This window comes from Camelus bactrianus, chromosome 6 (genome assembly GCF_048773025.1).
Source record: "Camelus bactrianus isolate YW-2024 breed Bactrian camel chromosome 6, ASM4877302v1, whole genome shotgun sequence".
Taxonomy (NCBI): Eukaryota; Metazoa; Chordata; class Mammalia; order Artiodactyla; family Camelidae; genus Camelus; species Camelus bactrianus.
In genome coordinates this window covers 32,389,794-32,404,851 of record NC_133544.1, presented here as the reverse complement: position 1 = coordinate 32,404,851, position 15,058 = coordinate 32,389,794, and the positions used below count along the sequence as shown (strand labels likewise).

The 15,058-nt window shown below is 45.2% G+C and overlaps 1 protein-coding gene across 3 annotated transcripts in view; it reads left to right on the top strand.

Moving 5' to 3' along the window:
- Positions 1-2,317: 2,317 nt before the first annotated feature.
- The window catches only part of PLEKHG3 (pleckstrin homology and RhoGEF domain containing G3), a 39,616-nt gene continuing 26,875 nt past the window's right edge, over positions 2,318-15,058 (top strand). Inside the window, exons 1-2 of one of the 3 annotated variants that reach the window (XM_074365383.1) lie at positions 8,057-8,075; positions 8,723-8,827. The gene's annotated coding sequence lies outside the window, so the exon portion shown is untranslated. Of the gene's footprint in view, positions 2,341-2,368; positions 2,626-8,056; positions 8,076-8,722; positions 8,828-15,058 lie in introns of those variants that run through there. The other 2 variants (XM_074365385.1, XM_074365388.1) reach the window with 2 other exon arrangements.

Below are 15,058 nucleotides of genomic sequence, written 5' to 3'. Positions count from 1 at the left end.
GCAAGATGTTATTAAAATAATAAATGACTTACTGGCAGAGAGGATGAGGCCACTAAAGCAAGGGGCAAGAAAGAGGCTCTGAGCTGTGGAGTGGTTTCTGTCTAGAGCTCCTGTGCCCAGACACAGAGTTTTATTCTTAGAAGTGAGATTGTGTAATTTCTCACAAACTGGATTATTTCATCTGAATTCAGCATTGCTCTACTGGGTACGTCCTCTATGACTTCTGCCATAAGGAGAGAGTGCACTTTTTTTTAGGAAGTAAGATATACATTAAAACAATTGAAAACAGAGCAAGACATTATAATCAAGTCCTGAACTAAATAACAAGTGTCAAAAAGAGAGCAGAATAGTTAATGGTGAAGAGCAGAGTCCCCATTTCATGAATCCTAGGTCTACTTCACACTAGCTGTGTGACTTTGCCTCTGTTTCTTCTTCTGTGACTGCAATTGTTGGTGTAAAGAACTTGGAATAATGGCTAGCACATAGTCAGCTCCAAAGGTTGGACCTGTTGGGGATCTTGTCAGGCTCTGTTTTGCTGGCTACTTAAACTTGGGTAAGTGGCTAGATCACTGATCCTCAATTATACTATCTGTAAAATGGGCATAAGGATACGTAGCAGCTCACAAGGCAGCTATGAGGATGGAGGGAGACAATGTTTGTAAATAGTATTGCAGGAGCCCTACAAATGGTAGGCATTCACTGAAAGGTAAGCTTTCACTAAATGAGCTACTATTACTGTCAGTAACCAACTAACAGCCCTGGCTGAGGAGTGAGGATGCTCTCACTAATGGCTTAGTTAAGTCAGGGGCCTTCTTTGGAAGCTAGAATCTGAGGTGGGCAGGAGGGGATTGATAGGATACCGGTGATCAGAGAAGAAAGCAGGATCTAAGAAAGGCGGAAGCCTCAGAACCGACTGCTCTCTGGGAGGCAGGAGGGGACCGGGCCTTCTCACTCCCCCACCAGCTCGAAGACCGGCCGGCTGTATCTGGCAGAGCGGCAGCGACTGTTTACCTCCGACGCCCCTTCCGCAATCTCGGCTTTCACCTTCCCAGTCGGCGAGGGCAGGGCTCTGCTAGGCTGGAGCAGACCCTCCCTCCCTGAGGAATGTGCGACCCTCCCTCTCTGAGGAATGTGCGTCTGGCTTCCACGGCCGACCAGGCCCAGCGCCTACCTCTACACCCGTTCCTCCCCGCAGTCGGTAGCCAGGAGCCCAGCTGGCTTTCCCCACCCTCCGTCAGGATCAAGTTTCAAAGTCACCTGAAAGCCATTTCCTTCCTCGCACGCCTCTCCCCGCCCTGTAAATCACCTGGGGCTTATGTTTGCATGTAGTAGCTTATTTTAATTTTTTGGCTTGTTTTGTTTTTTAACGTGAGATCTGTTTGTCGTTACTATACACGCTTGTCTCTACTGGATGTCAGATATACCCAGTGGGTCTGATATCAGTGTACCATCCCTCCTCCCTAGGAATTGGTGGTAACGCCTAACCAGTGGGACTTCTTCTGGGGGTCCCATCCTGTCATGCTGGGACAGCATCTTTTTTTTTCAGCAACTTTATGGATGAATTATTTCGGGTTTTAAAATGTACACTCGTGCCCAAAACCCAAGCTTATTGACTGTCCCTGTGCCGTCCTCAGCCCCTCGCATCCCAGGTGTGCACCTTTCCATGCCCATATGATTACATACAGACATAAAAACAGGAGTCAGGTTCTCTTCGTTTTACAAAAATGGGTCCTTTATTACACAGGTTTCTGCCCCTTGTTTTTTCCCACCTAACAGTATCTTGGTGGACTCCCTCCAACTTATCGGCTTCTTCATCTTCCTTGTCAGTTTTTGAGGTCTGGATTTACAACTGTAAAGGGTCACGGGGACCGAATTTCAGTGAGGAATTCAAGACGTGCCTTTCTGACTCAGAAAAGCCGAGGTGACTTGCTCTGGTAGGATTAGGACTCCCCAAACCGATCCCAACTAGTGACTCACTTGAAAGCCCCCTTTCCTGACCGTACAATGGTGGCAGTTTTGGCCGTCCGGTGCCCTCTTCGGAGGCGGTGCTACCAGGTATGTGACACCAGGGTGACCCCCACCACGTGCGTCTTTGTGTTAGCGCATCTAGGTTGCTCCGGGGCGGCTAGCTTTCCGCCGGGAGGACACTGCCGCGACGGCGCGCTCACCCCACCTGCGGGAGTTAATCATTAGCGGTGCGCGAGCCCCACCGCCGTCGCTGCAGCCTTTACCCCAGGTTCCAGCTCGCAGCGCCGCGAAGTTTCCCCCGGCCCCCGCCGAGCCTCCAATCGCGGGATTCCAGCCTCGGGCCCGAGTCTCCACCCACTGGAAAAATTCCTGGTGCGTCCTCCCTCCCTCCCTCCCTGCCCCCTCCCGCGGCAGCTCCCGCTGGCTCGGCCCCGACTTCCTGCCGGGCGCTGGGAAGGCGCGCGCGGGCTGGGGTCCCCAGGGGCCGCGCTCGCAGCTGGCCGCGCCCCCTCCGCCAAGGGGCTGGCGGTGGGCGGGAGCGGCCGGCAGCCTCGGCCCCTTCCCAGAGCGACTTTCAAACTCGCGCCCGCGTTGCGGCGGCACCTGGGCGGCTTCGCGCGCCGTGCGTTCCGGACCGGGCGGGACGGCCACTGCACGGTGAGTGTCCCTCGGTTCTCTCCACGCCCTCTGCCAGTGCAGCGGGCGAAACGGCAGTGCCCGGAGTGGTTTTTAAGCCCCCACCCTCCCAGTCACCCGCCCCAACTCCCAGCGTAGTGAGGACCTCCCCGGGCGGTAGAGTGGTGCCTGGGATCGCGAGGGCTCCTCACAGGGCCACCCTCCCGGCCGAGGGCTGGAGCGCGGGAGGCTTGTGCAGGAGACATTTTCTGTCCTTTAGCCCCCACCCCGGAAACGCAAGAGCGAACGCGCCCGGTGTCTCCCAGAGGGTCATTTTGAAACCCGGGAAGCCCGCGAGGCTGCGCCCACTGCGCGCTCGGTTGCCCGAGGGCTGGTCCTTGCTTCGGACTGTTGGCCTGGGCAAGGTGGCCTCTTCTGGGGAGGGGCCCGAGCCTCTGGTCCTGGGAGCCCGAGAGGCGCCAGCAGCCTGTTCCGGGTTGGTGCCACACGGTACTGGCTCTGGGAATCTCAGCTCGCGTCCTGGAGGGATTAGAGTGGGTGCCAGATAGGAGGTGTCGGTGAGCCGACAAGTACAGAGGCCACTACCTGCCACTGTTCGTCTCGACCTCCCCCAATACCGAAATCGTTCTGGTTAACTTTCTCCCTATTCTCAGTACTTTGGTTTGCGAAACTAGGAGAAGGCGTGCAAACTTGAAAATTTCAAGACGTTTTTAGGTAGCTACTTTTACTCTTTGGAGCTGCTTTTGAAAACAAAAGGAAGAGCGGAGTAGGAAATGTAATGGTGGGAGGCTGGAGGGGTGTGGCCTGGGGTGGGGCGGTGTTACAGGCCACCGTAAGAGTTTCATCCTTGAGGTCACTCGCTAAGCTTTTGGCGGGTGAAGGGGCCTTCTCCTGCTCTGGAGCTCCCAGGAGGAGACCTAGACTGCATCACCCTAGAGGGAACCCTGGACCGGCAGCCTGGAACGCTAGACCGGGGGTTCCCAGAGTCTCCTCAGACATGCCTCTGCACACAGCCCAGTCACACAGACTTTGCTCAAGAAATAATGAGCAGGGAGAGTAATGACAGCTGGGAGGGCTTCCCACTGAGCCTGCCTCCCTTCAGGAAAGTATCTTTCCAGCCTCTCCTTTGCTGGACTGGGAGTGGAATCCTGAGTGTCTTAGCTGAGAGTGACTTCACCCCAGCCATTTCCAACAGAAGACTTAGGGCATAAGAACCCAAAAAAGTTGTACCCCTTCTCTGTGTTATTCATCCTCTTCTCTGTGGTCCTGGGATGCCTCATCTCATCTCCTGCTGTTAATGCTCCTTCTGCCTCCACTGTCTCTCACTTTCTTCCCAGAAGGCTGGGCAACCCCTTGGCTTCCTGGGTACTTTGCTCTGGGGATGGGGCAGGGAGTGGGCATGGGGTAGACCAAGTCCTAGAAGCAGAGGGAGTGGTTTGCTTAACAGCTGCCTTGAGGGCTTTTCTACTACCTTTTATTAGAAGTGGTATATGAAGGAGAGTAGAAAGAGCACTGGCCTGGGAGTCCAGCACAGGATTTTTCCTGAGTTTTAGTCCTGACTCTACTGAATGGCGTCAAAGATTGGTAGAGTTGCTTGGGCTGGAAGGCACCTCAGATGAGCCCTATTTCATTTATACACGAAGGCAGCAGGGTCCAGAGATGTGAGGGGTTTTGAGCCTGGTTCCTGTTGGCCAAACAGGGACCCGAACTCAGATTTCCTCACTCTAATCCATGCTTTTCTCCACATGACCTGGGCAAATCATGTATCTTTTCTGACCCAGTTTCCACCTGAGTAGGGTTGAGTACTTGCCTGCCCTTCCTCATAGAGGTGGTGATAGGGATCAAAGGAAGCCCCGTATGTGGGAAAGTTCTGCATAAACTCCTATAGGAAATAAAGGGCTCACTGTGGCTGGGAGGGGCCCTCACAAGCTTTGCAATTTGCTTGATACGTCCCATGTGTGCCACAAGGAGATAGTAGATACTGGGAGCCAGTGGTGGACATTTACACCCGTGGCCTGTAATATCTTAGCTCCAGGGTAAACATTTGCCTTACCAAATCCACAGCTATCCCAGGGTCACTGTGTTTACACTGGAGATGGCCAAAGGCCATGGCCTGAGGGATGACCTGGGGCAGGAGGGAAGAAGAACTGTGTTCCAGATGTGTGGCTTGCCCCTTCACCTCCACTCCCCTCTCGGAACCTTCTGAAGACTCTGGTTCCAAGCCTGGGGGTTGCTACAAGCCCAGCTGAGCACTGCCCCTGGAGGGTTAATTGTGAAGCCACTTAGCTGTTCCCTGTTGTGCTGGGGATTGAGGGGACTCTGTGCTGGGGAGGGTGTGGCCTTTGCAGCTGCACTGAGGGCTGTCTTCAGCTCCTCATTTGCCCCCTTCCTCCCCACCCCAGGCTGCCCCTCTAGCCCAGTCCATGGCTCAGTCCAGCCTCTCTGGCCAGCTGCATGTCCATAGGCCTTTGTCTCAGGGTTGCAAGCCCGCCCTCCCCAGCAGAAGCCCTCAGGCTGAGGCCCTGGCAGCTGGAATTCACTTCTGCCAGCAGGAAGGCTTTCCTGGAGTCCACAGGGGACCTGGCCGACCTTCATTTCCTCTTGTAGGTCCCTCTGGGGCCTCTCACTTGCCCCAGGCCAGATTCTCTCACCACCTTTTCTCATCTCTCTTTTCTTCCCTGAACAGAGAGATCATCCTCCTTTTCTTACTACACACCACCTCTTAGTTCTGTTTTAAAGTATTCATTCATTTATTCAACAGGTTTTTTTTGGTGGGGGGCACCTACTATATAGGAAGGCTGGATGCAGGGGACTCAACAGTGAACAAAATATAGGGCAATCATTGTCCTCATGAACAATGATTTTTAGTAGGGGAACCTGACAATAAGTGAAGTAGACAATTGAAATGGAAGGCAAGTTAATGATAAGCAGAGAAATATGATGGGGAAGGTGGATATGAATTGTCAAGGAGGGGGTGAGGTGGTGTTTTAGATGGGGTGACCTGGGAAGCATCCTGAAGAAGGGATATTTGATGATGCCTGAAGGAGGAATTTCTCTTCATCTCTGATTTCCTTTTCTTGAAACCCAGTTCAAGCAACTCGCCGTGGCATTGAGGAGGAGGGATTTGGAACTGCACGCACCGGGAGTTCAGATCTGGGCTTGATCCCTGACTAGTCCTGCATTGCTAAACTCTTTTGAGCCTGTGTTTCTCACCCGTAAAATGAAGTTAGTCATCATACCTACAGTTTTGTGAGACAGAACAATGAGCTAACGTGTGTTAAATGCTTAGCAGAGCCTATGGGGGTGTTCAATAAGTGACAGTCTTTTATTTCATTATTTTCCCAACCAAATTCTCCAGGGATGGACCAACACATTTAATGCTATAGCTAAAGACTCTAGATGAAAAGCTTTCCATTTCAGGTATTAGGCAGGTGGGGAATGAGAGGGAGGTGAAAGTGGAAACTCTAGTTAGTGCAGACTTTCTAGTCATGAGACTTTTGTACCCTATCCCAGACTCCGGACGGTTGAGGATGTGGGACTCCCAGGTGTGCGCACTGCTTCTTCTGCTGACGGGTGAGCTGGGGGCATCCCTGAGCCTCCCCTGCTCTGGAATTCCCCTTGCTTCCAACCAGCCTGATGAATCACACCTTCATCCCTGGCCTTGCTAGTCTGCCTCACAGCTGGGAAGGCTATCTGTCCCGCCCACAGCGTCCTGTAGATTAATTATGCTCAGAGCTGGAGAGAAAGGGGTGGTGAAAATGAGGGAAGGGCAGGGGAAAGCTGGGCAGATGGTGGGTGGAGCTGCTATTGGAGAGCCTGCAGAGGTGCAAGAGGATTCTGATGGAGGCTCAGAGCGGCCCCAGGAAAAGTTTCAAAAAGGGTCCACCGTGGACCAGCATTTTGAGCAAAAGAATGGACACACGCTGAGTGCTCAGAGTCTGGCTGGACTCTGCTCAGCTCTGCTCCCACCCAGCCGATGTGAAGAGTCTCTTCCCCTCTCAGCTGGAACCAGGACCTCAAAGGGAGGAGCCTGATCTCAAAGCCTGCTGTCAGAATCTGCAGTGGGTGGTTTCCTGGGGGCCTGGCTCAGGAAGCAGAGATGAGTGGTGGAGGGCAAGGCCCAGGGAAGTGGTCATCAGCCAGACCACTCCCTCTGAGAGCCCTGTTGCACACCCAGCCAGGCAGGCCCTATGGTAAAGGAACTTTCCGGGCTTGCTGGTTGGTGCCTGGAGACTGGGTAAAGCTAGATATAATCTGGCTTCAGAGGAAGTGGCAAGAAGGGCCCCGAACAGCCCCAGGGGTGTTTGTGATGTTGGGTGACCTCACGTCTGAGGAGAAAGAAAACTGAGAGGATCAGCTAACGTGAGATAAGAAGGAGGTGCATCCAGAGACCTGGCAGCCCCTCAGGGTTGGCTGTCTGGGATAAGGCTGGCCTTGTTAATGGGGCCTCTGTTTTGTTTTCCTTATTTTGATGAACAGCCCTCTGAAGGCAGGAACTGCTTGAGTCATCGTTCTTGGCACATAGCATGGAGTACAGCGTAAAGTGTGATCAACAGGGCGTGGTGAGCTTGTGCTGGGGTCCCATTGTGAGAGCAGTCTGGGCTCAGTGACCTCACCTGCTCCAGCTTTTGTTCCATGGGGCTGGGGGAAGAAGGCAGTGGTAGGGGTCGTGCTCAGCCCTGGGTGGGCTGTTGCCACTGGGGATGCCAGCCAAGGAAGAATGGGGCTTTTGCAATTATTTTGCTGGCCTTTGGGGAGGGAGCGCTGGTTTAAGCACAAGAAATGGAATTTTAAAGACCCTCGAACTGTTTCATGCTGAGCAGCCTGGGGCTGACCACAGAACCTGAATGAGGTTCCAATGGGCACAGTGGTGACTGTGCGTGTAGTCTTTTGGGAAATACAGTTTGAGGGTCCTAGAGGTTGCTCTGATTTTGCTGGAGTCTGGCTGAGAATGGAGGGAGGGATGCAAGAGGAGTGAAGTCTATTTTACTCCAGGCTCTCAGGGGGAAAGATGGGTCCTGCAGGGACTGGAAGCTCTTAAAAACTCATATCCTCCACTCTCCAGGCTGCAAGACTCTGTGTGTGCATGTACAGAAATCTGAGGTTCTTGAGCAACAGATGGCAAGTGTTTATTGAAAAGAAAAGGGAACTAGTATTCTTGTAGCCTCTGTTCCTCTGTGCATTGCTACATCCCCAGCGCTTGCTGCATAGTAAGATTCCGATATTTGCTGAATAAGTACAACCCTACTGAGTGATAAAACTCTAGGAATTAGATTTTTACGCTCTTCACAAATATTCTAGTCCTATCTGAAATTGTGTAGGATACAGTGTAGGATTCTAAGAAATTGAACCTGTGGTCAGCTGCTCTCTCACAGGGCCAGGCAGCTTGTATTCCTCCAACCTGGACAAGGGAGAAGGTGCCTGGGGTCATTGGGACCAGTCCTCCTAGGCCTGCTAGAGTCTGCTCCCACGTAAGTTGGGTCCAAAGTGGACAGTAGAGTGTGCTTGTAGTCTTGGATATAGTTCATCCCATAATATGTCCCATAATATCCCATAACACCTCTCTTACCCTGTTCAGGACAGAGCCAACCTAGCAGCCTTGATTATCTGCAGATAGCCAAGAAGACTTCTGATGAGCTTAAGTTTCTGCATTTCTTTCATACCAGCCCCCTTAGACCCTGTTTACCTTTGAAATGGGAGTTGTGGCATCCTATTTCCAAACCCATACTGAAAGGAAGCAGCAAAGGCAAGAGTGTAAAAAGATGGGTGTAGAGAGGGAAAATAACCACAGTGCAGCTAAGAGTTGACAGTTAAGAATAGATGAAGATCCCAATACCTCCATTAACTAACTAACTAACTAACTAACTAACTAACTAAAAAAAACACACTATGGAAAGTAAGCACTAGGGTAAGAGCCTGGGGTCATTTATGTAGAAGAAATGGCTTGGCACACCTTGGCCCTTGGAGGGATCATCATTTTGATAATTGATGCTTTGCTGGTAATTGTGACCCTGAGTCATCAAGAAAAGGTTAAATTATGTTCCTTTGACTGTTTAGGGAGGTGGGGAACATGTTTTTAAAAGCTGTCCCAAACAGATTGACTAAAATTTTTTTAAAGTGTTGCTCCTTAGGTGATAATATCACCAGTCCTCTCAACAAGGCCAAGTAAGTGGTGATCTGCCTCCGCCTCACACCACAGATAAGGAAACTGAGTCCGCACAAGGTAGGTCTCTTGTCCGGGATCACTCAGCTAAGACTTGGCAGGAACGAGGACTGTGCTTCTGAATGACTCTGGAGCACATGGTCTGAGCTCTACCCCTGACTGTTTGGAAACTGGGCACCCTCTTGAAAATGTGGCTTTTTGGACAGCTCTCTCTGCAGGGGTTCCAGCTACTGTGTTATAGTAGAGCCAGGATGGGCCCAAACTTAATTCAGCTCCACCCAGAGCAGACTGCCAGTTATCCCAAAGGGCACTTGCCTCCATGGAAACAAGAATGTCTTCAATACATTTACATTTTAAGCACCTACCTGGGTGCCACACAGCACTTTCTGAGGCCAGAAAATGAAAGGGAGGAGCTGCAATTTCAAAAATCCCAGGCCTCTTTCCATCAGGAGCTTTGTTCCTTTGTTTTGGTTCTGGATGCTGCTGAAAGATGCTGTGCTATGCAGTCTCCATGCTGGTTGTTCCAGCTGGCCTCCTGGACGGTGGGGCCCGCCCCTGCGTGGGAGCCCCCACCCCCATGTTCCCACCAACCAGGTCTGGCAAATGGTGATTTTTATCCTATTTACTTCTCATTTACTGTAGAGATAGAATGTTCCAGATACAAGTGAAGCTTCCTTTTCCTCCCCAATCCCCTTCTCTTCCCTCACTCCCCAGAAGTAACATTCTCGTGAATATAGTGTTTATCATTCCTATGCCTGTTTTAAGACTTTTTATTGTTATCTGTAAGTAATTTATAGTATCGGGTTGTTTTAATTTTGACATGTGTAACATCATGTTGAATGTGCTGTTCTTGAACTTGCATTTCTTTATCCAACTGTTGAGATTTATCCATGTTGACACATTTAAATCTAGTTTATTATTGAACTGTTAAATAGTATCTATTGTATGATTATATCACAGTTCCCTTACTGATGGACATTTAGTTTGTTTCCATTTTCTTACCACTATAAGTAATGCTGTATTGAACACCCATGTGCCAATCTTCTGTCATGTATGTCAGCACTGGGATTACTGCATGTTAAGTTGTGCTTTTCAAGATGCTGCCAAATAATGTCCCCAAATGATTTGTAACCAACTTATGTTCTTTCCAGAAAGATGAGAGCCCCTATTTCACTAACATTTGGATTGTGTCTTTTAATCTAGCAGATATAAAAAAGCATTTAAAAATTATTTTATAAAATGGTTTTTAGAATTAGCACTTTTGACTGTACATAGGGAAGAGCACTTTTCGTGTTTATTGGTCAGTTATGTTTATTATCCTGTGAGGTGTTACCTTTTATATTTAAAAGGATTGTTTTTTAACCAGGTAATGCATCCACATAATTCAAACTGCAAAAGAGAACACAGTGAAAAGTCCAATGTCTGTCCCCTTGCTCCAGTTCCCCACCTTGCTTGCGACAAGTTAGAGGTTCTTGAATATTTTTTCAGACTTTTAATTGCCATTGCCTTTTTCGTGTTGATTTTTAGGAGTTTAAAAACATACATGTAGAATATCTATATATGTTAAATAAATGATAATCTTTCGTAGGTTGTATTCATTACATGTAGCCCTGGATTATTTTAACCTTATTAATAATGTCATTTTTCATAGGGAAGTTTTAATTTTTTTTAAAACATCTTTTTATTGAGTTATAGTCATTTTACAATGTTGTGTGGGAAGTTTTAATTTTAATGTTGTCAGATTTACCAGTCTTTTGTTTGCACTTTCTCTGTTTTGTTCAAGAAATCTATTCCTACTCTGATTTTAAAAAGACTATTTTAACATATTTTCCTTTAAATTTAAGTTTTGCTTCCACACTTACATCTTAAATTCACCTGGAATGTATTTTCTTTGTGTGACTGGTGTTCAACCCTGGCTACACATTAAAACCTCATGAGGAGCTTTAGAAAAAGTACTGATGTCTGAGCCTCATTTCAGATCAGACCAATAAAATAAAAATATCTTGGGGTGCGGCCCAGGCATGGTTATGAAATGCCCCAGGTGACTTTTATGTCCAGCCAATGTTGAGAACTACTCAACCTTGTAAGATGGAACTGATTTTATTTTTTCCAGAGGAATAGCCAATTTTTCCAGCACTAGTTATTGAATAGTCTGTACTTTTCCTGCTGACTTATTACTTATAAGATTTGATTGATGGATAACTTTAATGAGATATATTTCACATATCTTTAAATTTACCCATGTAAAGTGGTTTTTAGTATATATTCAGAGTTGTGCAACCATCCCTGCTATCTTAAACCATTTTTATCACCCTCTAAAAGAAACCCTGCACCATTAGCAATCGTTTCCCATTTCCCATATCCCCTAGTCCCAGGCAACCACTATCCACTTTCTGTCTCTGTAGATTTGTCTATTCTGGACATTTCACATAAATGAGTTTATACAATATGTAGTTCTGTTGACTAGCTTCTTTCATTTAACAATGTTTTTAAGAGTTGTCCATGTTGTGGCATGTTATCAGTTCTTCATTCTTTTTTTATCGCCAAATAATATTTCATTGTATGGGTATACCACATTTTCTTTTTCCATTCTGCAGTTGATAGACATTTGAGCTGTTTTCACTTTTTGGCTATTATCAGTAGTGCTGCTGTGAACAGTTGTGTACAATTTTTTTGTACACAACATATAGATGCCCTAGCTTCTATATGACCTACTGGGAGATGATTATTTATAAGGTAACTTTTTGAGGAACTGCTAAATTGTTTTTCAAATAGGCTACACTATTTTACATTCTTACCACCAATGTATAAGGGCTCTAATTTCCCCCACATCCTTACCAACACTTGTTATTGGACATGGTTTTAATTTTAGCTGTCCTAGAATGGGTCTGAAGTGGACTTAATTGTGCTTTTGATTTGCATTTCCTTAATGATTAATGATGTCGGGCATCTTTTCTTGTGCTTTTTGGCCATTTATATATCTTCTTTGGAGAAATATCTATTCAAAATTTTGCCCATGTTTAAATTGGATTATTTGTTTTTTTATTGTTAAGTTTTAAGTTTTCTTTATATATTCTAGATACAAGCCTGCTATCAGATTTTTAAATACTTTCTTCCATTCTGTGATTTGTCTTTTCACTTTTTCCTCAAAATTTAAACTTTGAATTAAAAAAAATTGAGATATAATTGACATATATCATGTTAGTTTCAGGTGTACAACATGATTCACAATTGTGTACACTGTGAAATGATCACAATAAGTCTAGTTTCTTTTACTTTCTTGATAGTGTTCTTTGCAACACAAACATTTTGCATTTTGATAGAGTCCAATTTAATTTTGTTGTTGCTGTTGTTTGTTTCTTTTGTTGCTTGTGCTTTTGGTATTCTAAGAAACCTTTGCTCACTCAAGTTCCCAAAAATTTACCCCTGTGTTTTCTTCTAAGAGTTTTATAGTTTTAGTTCTTACATTTTTATAGTTTGAGTTCTTACATTTAGATCTATGATCCCATTTTGACTTAACTGTTGTGTATTGTATGAGCTAGACGTCCAAATTCATGCTTTTGCATGTGAATATACAGTTGTCCTAGCATCATTTGTTGAAAAGACTGTTTTCCTGTTGAATTGTCTTGGTACCCTAATGAAAATCAATTGACTCTAAATGTAAGGTTTTATTTCTGTATTCTCAATTCTGTTGCATTAATCTATATGTCTATCTTTATGCCAATACAATACAGTCTTGGTAACTATAACTTTACAGTCAGTTTTGAAATTGGGAACTGTGAGTCTTCCAACTGTGTTCTTTTTCAAGATCATTTTAGCTATTCTGGCTCCCTGGCTTTTCCATACAAATTTTAGGCTCAGCTTGTCAATTTCTAAAAAAAAAGTGCCGGCTAGAATTTTGAAAGAGATTGGATTGAGTCGTCTATAGGTCAATTTGGCGAGTATTGCTAACTTTAAGAATGTTAAGTGTTTTGATCCATGAACATGGGATATCCTTCCATTTATGCAGGCCTTTAGTTTCTTTCAACAGTGTTTTGTAGGTTCCAGTACACAAGTCTTGCACTCTTTTTATATGCTTTTTTGCTGCTATTATAAATGGGATTGTTTTGTTTCTTAATTGTATTTTTGGATTGTGCACTACTAGTGTACAGGAATGGAACTGATTTGCATATTGAGCTTATATCCTGCCACCTTACTGAATCATTTCATTAGTTCTAATAGTTTTGTTAGTGGATCCCTTAGGATTTTCTGTATACAAGATCACATTATCTATGAATGGAGATAGTTTTTCTTCTTCCTTTTCAATCTGGATGTCTTTTATTTCTTTTTCTTGCCTAATTTTCCTGGGTAGAACTCCAGTACAGTGTTGAATAGAAGTGTCATGACAAGACATCCTTGACTTATTCCTAATCTTAGGGGGATAGCATTTCTTCTTTCTCCATTAAAAGGAAGTACCTGTGGGTTTTTTGTGGATTTTCTTTATAAGACCAAGGATGTTCCCTTCTGTTCTTAGTTTGTGTGGTGTTTTTATCATGGAAGGGTGTTAGGTTTTTGTCAGACAGTTTTTCTGGGTCTGTTGATGTAATCAATTGGTTTTGTACTTTATTAATATCTAAAATTATAATAATTGATTTTTGGATATTAACCCAGTCTTGTATTTCTGGGACACGTTCACATGGTCACAGTGCATACTCCTTATATGTTGCTTGATTTAGGTTGTTAGTATTTTGTCGAAGGTTTTTGCAGCTGTATTTATAAGGGATATTGGACTGTAGCTTTCTTTTCTTATGCTATCTTGTCTATTCCTGATATCAGGCCTCACAGAATGAGTTGGGAAGTGTCCCTTCCTCTTCTGTCTTTTGGAGGATTTTGTGGAGAATTGGTATTCTTTAAATGTTTGGTAAGTTCATCAGTGAAGTCATCTAGTCCTGGAGTTTTTCTTTATTGGAAGTTTGAAAATTGTTAATTTAGTCTTTTTACTTAACAGATCTCTTCAGATTTTCTGTTTCTTCCTGAGTCAGTCATTGGTTTATGTCATTCTAAAAATTTGTCTAGGAATTTCATCTCAGTTATCTAATTCGTTGACATGTAGTTGTTCATGGTAGTATTTCTTTATAATCCTTGAAGATATTCTTTTTTGTCTTTGGTGTTCTGCATTTGTACTATGTATGCTATGTCTAAATGTGGACTTTTTTTAAATTTAACTTGGTTGTGCTTTCAATCTGAGGACAAATGTCTGTCTTCAGTTCTGGAAAATTCATATATATTCTGTCTTTGAAAATTGCCTCTCCCTTATTCTTTCCTTTTTCTTCCTATGAAACTCTATGTTCATATTTTCTATCTTACTCTTTATACTGACTTCAGGATGATTTCCTCAGTTTTTTTCCATTTCACTAATTCTTTAGCTGTGTTTAATTTCCTATTGAACATACCTATTGGATTCGAAATGTCAATATTATATACAGTTAACCTTTGAAAAATCTGGGTTTCAACTGTGTGAGTCCACTTATACACAGATTTTTTTCAATAAAATATGTACTGTAGTACTACACAGTCTGAATCCATGGATGCAGAACCACCAATACAGAGGGGTGACTGTGAAGTTATATATGGATTGTTTACTGCGTGTGGGGTCGGTGCCCCAACCCCCATGGTTTTCAAAGATTGACTGTATTTTATTTCCGTTGAGTACTTTTTTCAAAGTCTTTTTCGGATTTTTCTTGTGTTTCTTGCTTTTGGAGTACCAATTTGTTCCATCCTCTGTCTTGCTTGTCATTGTTTGTTGTATTGTGTGGCTTGTAATTTTTATACTGAGCTCCTCTTTGGTTGTAAAGAGTGGGATGCTTAAAAAGCAAGATATTTCGGTAGTCTGCACTTACTGTGATGATGAAGTCTAGGACAGCAAATGTGTGGGTGGGAGGCTGAGGTCGGGTAGAGGAAAAGATTGGCAGAGGAGTTTTGCACATTTGGCTGCTTCTTGTCATACAGGTCTCTCTGTCCAAGAGTCAGTCACCTTTTCAGAGCCTTCCCAGGCCTCTCGACCTACCAGTCTCAACCTCCCAGTCATGCTGTCTTTCCTCTACTTTGTCTTCTTCATAACACTTATCGCTATCCAGAAACATATTAACTATTTGTCCACCTTTTGTTACCTTCTTTCGAACTGGAGTGTAAGCTCCATGATAGCGAGGATTTGTCATATTCACGCCATGTCCTCAGCACCTGCCATATGGTTTGTGCTGTCCATAAATGAGTAAGTCTGAGTAGTCCTGTTTTCTGACAGGAAATCGTCTC